Source organism: Macrobrachium nipponense, chromosome 23 (assembly GCF_015104395.2).
Source record: "Macrobrachium nipponense isolate FS-2020 chromosome 23, ASM1510439v2, whole genome shotgun sequence".
NCBI lineage: Eukaryota > Metazoa > Arthropoda > Malacostraca > Decapoda > Palaemonidae > Macrobrachium > Macrobrachium nipponense.
This window is the reverse complement of record NC_061090.1, coordinates 26,607,211-26,614,710: the sequence shown is the minus strand read 5'-3', so window position 1 is coordinate 26,614,710 and position 7,500 is coordinate 26,607,211. Positions and strand designations below refer to the sequence as shown.

General features: G+C 34.9%; 1 protein-coding gene across 1 annotated transcript in view; it reads right to left on the bottom strand.

Annotated features, from left to right (window-relative positions):
* LOC135197362 (chromatin assembly factor 1 subunit A-like) overlaps positions 1–7,500 on the bottom strand; it is a 20,291-nt gene that overhangs the window by 5,947 nt on the left and 6,844 nt on the right. The gene's annotated exons all lie outside the window — the stretch shown is intronic.

Genomic DNA, 7,500 nt, shown 5'->3' with positions numbered 1-7,500 from the left:
TCTGAATTTCTCCATTAGCTGCCTTATGCAAAATATTCCATCCGTTGTGCCGCTTCCCTTCATAAATCCTAACTGTTCCTTCCCTATTCTAACTTCCTCTCTCAGCCTGCTATCTATGATTCTTTCCAAAATCTTCAACGTGTGAGACATTAGTTTTATACCTCTATAATTACTGCATTCCTGGACATCACCTTTACCTTTAAATATAGGTATCAATATGCTTTCCCGCCATTCTTCTGGTATCTTTTCCTGTTCGAATATTTTTACCATCAGATCATACAAGATGTCTACCCCTTCCTCTCCTAAGGCTTTCCAAACTTCGACTGGGATTAAGTCAGGTCCTGCTGCCTTCCCATTTCTCATTCTTTTTAAGGCTCGTATCACTTCATCCCTAGATATCCCCATTACCATTCCCATGTTTACTTGTCCATCCTCTCTTACAAGTCTTTCATTTTCTTCATTTAGCAGTTGTTCGAAATACTCTTTCCATCTTTTCAGGATGTCTTCTTCCTTTTTTACGACAGTACCATTCCTATCTTTCATTTGCTTAATATGGGTGATGTCCTTTGTTCTTTTATTTCTTACTTTTGACAGTTTGAGCATCTTACTCAACCCTTCCTTGGTTTCCAGTTCATTATATATATATATATATATATATTTCGCTTTATTTTATTTCATTTTTAGAGTAACTTGTATTTCAATGTTGTGAATTTCCTTGTATTACTTTATTCAATGTGTTGTTTGTTTTATGTCAACAAAAATGATTTAATGCTGTATTGTATATCAGTTTTTATCTTTTATTTTAGCCTGGATGATGAGACATTGGTCTCGAAACGTCGCAATGTGAATAAAGTGACTTATGTTTAATGCTGTCTCCTTCAACGCCTTCCTGATTTGTACTGCCGAGGAATAGCCTAACCATTATTAATATATATTATATATATATATAATTAATATATATACATATATATATATATATATAATATATATATATATATATATATATATATATATATATATATATATTTGTTTATGTGGCTTTTATATGTGATATGTAATTTTGAGAGAGAGAGAGAAAGCTTTCAACAGAGTGTTAGTGACACAACCCATCAAGAAAATGCAAGCAATAATGAACTGTAACGATCCATTCAGATTCCATTGGGCCTCGTTTATTTTTGATCGTAGTTAGCCGTGGAGCGGCGGTCATTGGCTTTTATTATATTTCAGTTATTACCCATAAATCCTCGCTGTCTTTGGCCGCACTCAACCCTCAACCCCACCCCCGGCGGCCATTCTCCCCTTCTCCCTTCCCCCACCAAATCCACCTTCCTTTTGTGTTATATGGTAACCCCTCCAAAAAATGAGCTTGATAGATTCTTGTTGGTTTCTTACTCCCCCACCCCCACGCCGCCTCTGCCGAAAAAATGGTACCTCTGCCTTTCGCCCACCCCCTTCTCACCTCCCAGTCATTTGGAAAAATAAGTAAATAAAAAAATCAATAAACGAATGGATAAATAGAAAATTAAATAAATAATCTGGTTTTTTTAGGATACTTTCTTTCGTCTCATTTTGGTATCGGTGACCATGGAAGTTACGACGTCTATTTTATGTATAAAAAAATGACTCAATCTATCCTGTAATCCATCACCCAATTTCCACCCTTCCTCCTCCTCCTCCTCCTCCTCCTCCTCCGCGCTATAGCACACTTAAAAGACTATCGGGTCGCTCATTTCTCCCTTAAACGGTTTCTAAATACAGTTCATTATTTCCAGGTTATTTTTAGTGACTCAACGTCACAGGCAATTACCGCCAATTGCGCTTAATTGGTCGTAGCCATTTTTCCAATTTGCGATGCTTGGATCCCGTATATATAGATCGTTCGCGACAATTTGGGCTGGTTTACGATTCCCACAAAGGACCCCCTTAATCTGTTCCTGGTATTGTCTTTTTCTTTCTTTTTTCATCCTGGTATTCTTTTATTTTTTTTAGATCTTCCATCCTGATATTATCTTTTTTAAATTTTTTTTTTTTACTGTTTTGTCTGTTATAGTAATTTTTTATGCTTTTTTTCATGGTATTATCTCTTTTCTATTATTTTAGCGTTTCTCAGATCTTTTTTTCATGGTAATGTCTTACTTTTATTATTTATATTTTATTTCTTGGCCTTTTTTTTCATGGTAATGTCTTTTCTCGATTTAATTTCCTTGTATATGTTGTTTTTGTTGGTGGTGGTGTTATTGCAAGTCTATAACAGCTTAAATTCAGTAGCAGTAACAATATGAGAATGTGCCTCTTCACTGAACTGACGTAATGGATGATTGAGTGACATCTTTTTAGAGGAACCACGTCTCGGCGTTTCTCAATATTTGCGTCACAGTCAGGTTCCTACAAGGAACTAGGTTTGCAAGATTTCTAGGGATTTGTTTGTGGCTTAAGATGGTGATGAATGTCTAATTTGTACCGGATGCAATCATTCATTTGTTCCTATACGATAAACAAACCCTCTAGAGTCCTTTACAATAGGAATTTCTTAAGGCTAAACCTGAAGTAATTCTTATTGTAAAGGACCTCATGTTTGTATAGTTAGGAAAAATATAATTTACTTTCGAAAATTGTTATTGTGTCCAAAAACATTTTCCATGCTTAGGTTGCTTTATTTTCGGTAATCTGCCACTCGCTATATCCCCCGTCCCCCCAGGGTAAATATAAAGATAAGCCCATCTGAACAATGTATAATTTTGTGACTCCATCATTATGTGAAAGAATGCTAATATCCTACTTAAGAATGTTCAGATTTCCCCGAGTTCTGTCACTGAGTTTGACAAAAGAAATAATAATAATAAATAAATAAAAAATAAATAAATAAATAAATAAATAAAACACACACACACACACACAAACAGTTTGGCTTACGAGTGTTTTAAGTTTTCAGGAATCTACCATTCATTAGGAAAAAAAATTACCCAGCTTATAATTGTGTAACTTTTCAGACGTTCTACCACTCGGTTTAACGAAACGTTTCTACCACTCGGTTTAACGAACAAAAAGACATTCTGACAGAATGCTTCATTTTCATTCCATCACTGAGAGTGATTGGAAAAGGGATCCACTTTCGCTCAAAAAAAAAAAAAAAAGTATGTTTTTTTTTAAGTCACGCCAGCGTTCTGTCACTCATTGTTAACGAAGATAAAAAGCCCCCATCTTAAAATGGTTAAACTTGCGGTATTCAGTCACTCAGTTTTAAGTATAAAAACGACCCATCTGAGGTTGTTTTCATTTTGCTGGCATTCTGTCACTCAGCGTGACGAGGAAAAAAACTATCCGTGTGAGACTGATCTTTTTCATGCCCTTTATCGTTCACTTAAAGCTTCAGCTTGTTTTATTTTTGAGGGGTCATCGGCGTGACAGAAAGTTACTCAGGATTAAGATTAGACAATATTTCGTCGTCATTTTGATATTCTCTCCTTGGCAAAAATGTTCTGGCCGTTGATTATGTTGTATTTTTCCGAAATTTTTCCGAGAGTGTTAACATTCCTAGACTGTGTTAACATCCTTAGACTGTGCTTTAATTGGCCTGAATACTTATCAGTTTATACTTTAGTACGACTAAAAAAAATTTATTGATTCAGCTTCACGAATTTTCAGTTATTCTGTTCCTGACCACGATGCAAAAAGTGGTCGAATTTTTCTCTTGTATTTTTCATGCACGATTTGATGGCATTTTCATCAATTTCTTTTAATTTTTATTTTTTTATTTTTTTTTTAAATTTTCACTCGAAAATTAACAGAAATATACGAGTTCTCAGAATGAGGTCACTGAAGACAAAGCTGGTTATTTGTTACAAAGAATTTATACTCGACTTTTGTTAACCTCAGCATCTGTTTCATTTAAATAACTAGTGAATTATCGATGTAAAACTTAATTATCCACATTGTTTTTCAATAATTGCTGTCTTTGGCTCCGACATTTTTTTTTACATATATTTACATTTATTTATCTGAGTTTTAGTTCCTTTGTTCGCTTTATTTTCCTTTTTACTTTTTTTACTTTTTTGCATAACTTTCATTTCGACCTTTTTTTTAATTACTTATATCCTCAATGACATACTCGGTATAATACTCTAATAACGATGGCAAGCATCTAATTATTACTATTACGAAAGTATGGCCTCCAAGGCGATCATGATTTTGAGTGAATATTTCCATTTACCGTTTGATAGTTGAATTTTAAATCACACATTGCATTCGCAAAGCGAGTTCAGTTAATAGTTACCCACGGTAACCTTTCGAGTTCTCTTCAGGTGTTGGGAATTATTTGATGGACGTTTATCTGCTTATTGACAAGTAACGACAGCCTGTTTTGAATAGTTTAATCTCAATGTTATGGTTTTTATAGATATTGCATGAAGGGCGGGGGGAAGTTTTTTGCTCTCTCTCTCTCTCTCTCTCTCTCTCTCTCTCTCTCTCTCTCTCTCTCTCTCTCTCTCTCTCTCTTTTTCATAAAGGTAATCCCTATCTTAATAAAGAAAAATCATGACAATATTGGTGCCATCATTGAAGATAACCTATGTTGCATAATACATGTATTAGGAAGCATTTAGTCTGACACCCGTCTCTCTCTCTCTCTCTCTCTCTCTCTCTCTCTCTCTCTCTCTCTCTCTCTCCGCTTTAAAAAGTGTAAATGGCTATATGCATTGGTGATAAATAATTGTAGCCATTAAGCCAGCCATCCCTCTTCTGATACATCGAGTTTAAAATATTCTCTAATCTCTCTCTCTCTCTCTCTCTCTCTCTCTCTCTCTCTCTCTCTCTCTCTCTCTCTCTCTCTCAAAAATAATCCCCATTAATAGCTGTAAATGATCATATACGCGCGTTTGATAAATAATTGTAGCCATTAAGGCAGTCATCCCTCGCCTGATACATCGAGTTTAAAACATCGTCTGATTCTCTCTCTCTCTCTCTCTCTCTCTCTCTCTCTCTCTCTCTCTCTCTCTCTCTCTCTCTCTGCGTTTTTAGTCAGGGACCGAGCCGCTTTGCATAGCAGTTTTAAGCGTTCGGTAATGAACGCCACTTGTTTATTGAAGAGTCAATAGAAAAAAAAAAGCCAACTAAAAGCTCTTTGTGTGTTTTTCCAGTTTGTCATAACACGCGGCTGGCGAGAAAAAAGTGAACATAGGTTAGGTTTAGTTGTGGGATTCAACTCTTAAATCTCCGACTGTTTGCGTGTTTTGATTCGCTTAATCCACGCCATCTTTCTCTTCTGGTCTTTCTTTTTTTTCCTTTTTTTTCTGTTAATGGCTTTTGTTGGTGTGTTTATGCGTTGTCTATATAGTGTTTTTTCGCGCTTGTTTTCCTGTTGTCGTTGATGTTGTTGCTCAAGGTTTTATTTTTTTTAATTTTGTATGATTCTTCTTTGTTAGCGGTTGTATTTTTTTTTCTTCTTTTTGGATTTGCTTTCTTTTTATCGTTTTGTGTTCCGTTGTTCGTAATGTACTGTATTTACACCATTTTCCTGTTGTTGATGTTGATGTTGTTCAAGTTTTTTTTTTTTCTATGATTCTTCTTTGTTAGTGGCTGTATTTTTTTTTATTACTTCTTTTTGAATTTTGCTCTCTTTTTATCGTCTTGCATTCCGTCTTTCGTATTTTACTGTATTTACACCATATTTTCTCATTTTGTTTTTGACGTGTTTTTATGCTATTGTTGATCTGTAAAGCTTATTTATTTTTCTGTTTATTTTGCAGTTAATTTTTTTGCCATTTATGTTTTCGCATGTCTAGCCCTGATTTATGTTCTATTTTTTTTTTTTTTTATTATATCACTGATAATTTTTTCTCTCGTGTTTTCTATATACTCGTATTTAAAACTATTATTTGGTGTTAATTTTGTCGATTTATTGTCAGACATTTGCTCTTGGCCGCCTGTAGTCGATAATAAAATAATAAACGATTTCCCTCTTGCATTTTTATTTCGGCATATTCTTAGCTTTGAGTATTTATTTGATCTTATTTGCTTCCTGTGGGTTAGTTGAGATAAATTTCTTTTATAATTTAGGAGGTAAATTAAAACCTCATTGCCATAATTTGTGACATTTCGTTCGAATCTTGGTCAGTTTGGTCTCGAAATTTAAAATCATCCTGACCACAATATAATGTGGTGGACGAAAATTTGGCCAGCAAATTTTGAGAAGCACTGGGGAGATGTCGTTAACTTATATTCATCCTGTTTGTGGTTTGTGATAAGTTACCAACATGTGTTTGTGACGTTTCACCGTGGTGTGATGCATTCACATTGCATTAAAACATGTTGGCAACTTGTCGCATATATATATCACAAACATGTTGAAAACAAGTCAGCGACTGTAAGTGGAGACTGGAATTTTGTCTGAAACTTGTTGCGTACATATTACAAACATGTTGAAAACGAGTCAGCGACTGTGGAATTTTGTCTGAAACTTGTTGTATACATATTACAAACATGTTGGAACCAAGTCGGCGACTATAAGTGGAGACTGGAATTTTGTCTGAAACTTGTTGCATACATATTACAAACATGTTGAAACCACGTCGGCAACTGTAAGTGGAGACCGAAATCTTGGCCAGTGCTGGATAAGCATAAGAAGCACTGGTTAGGACTGCCAATAAGTCATTAACTTGTAATCGACCTGATGTTGATGTGTATGGGATAAGTTACCGACATTTCTGTGACATGTTTTTCTATTATGTTGATGCCCCTTAATGCTTCTATCGATGGAAACGAGAAATAGGCAGAGGGACTCTTCCTCTGGATGAAACCATATAGATATGTAGTCTCTGGGAGGATAAAAAACTATTTATAGCTGGAAAACAGAAGCAGGAAGGGAATCCCAAAGCAATGTTGACCTGACGTTTTACGGAAACACTCAACATCATATGGACACAGCATTCACGTTATGAATGTTAGATTACCAGGATACGCGTCCCGTTGATATCAGTCATATCTCAACTCATATTTTACTTTTCATTAGCCTCAGTCCGAGTTGGATTTTGCCGGCTATGATTAAATGTCAATTAGCCGTAATTATTTTAATCATAAGCTCAATTATAACCTGATTTACAGGGGAATGTCACTCACGTACGGCGCAATTTGTCCGTCTCTAATTACTGCCTGTGTAATAATATTCATCACGGAATTAAAAACTCTCCGTAATAAGGTATTTTAAATACCTACGTGACGGATGGTAATGGACCTGAGGATAGTTACATTACCTGCAGGAGCTTGTATTTTTATTTTTATTTTTATTTTACCTATTTTTTCACTATTTTATCTCTGTGTTACAGTACTTGTTAATTCGGTATGCGTAGAAAGCGACTGTACTGTGTAGGATATTGTATTTTGACCTATAATTGTTTTATTCTTATGGTGTCATATGATTACAAATTTAATGTTTATGAGTTATTGGTTAATATCATGTTTATCTCGCTTCGTTTCTCATATATTTTTATCTGATGTTATATCACA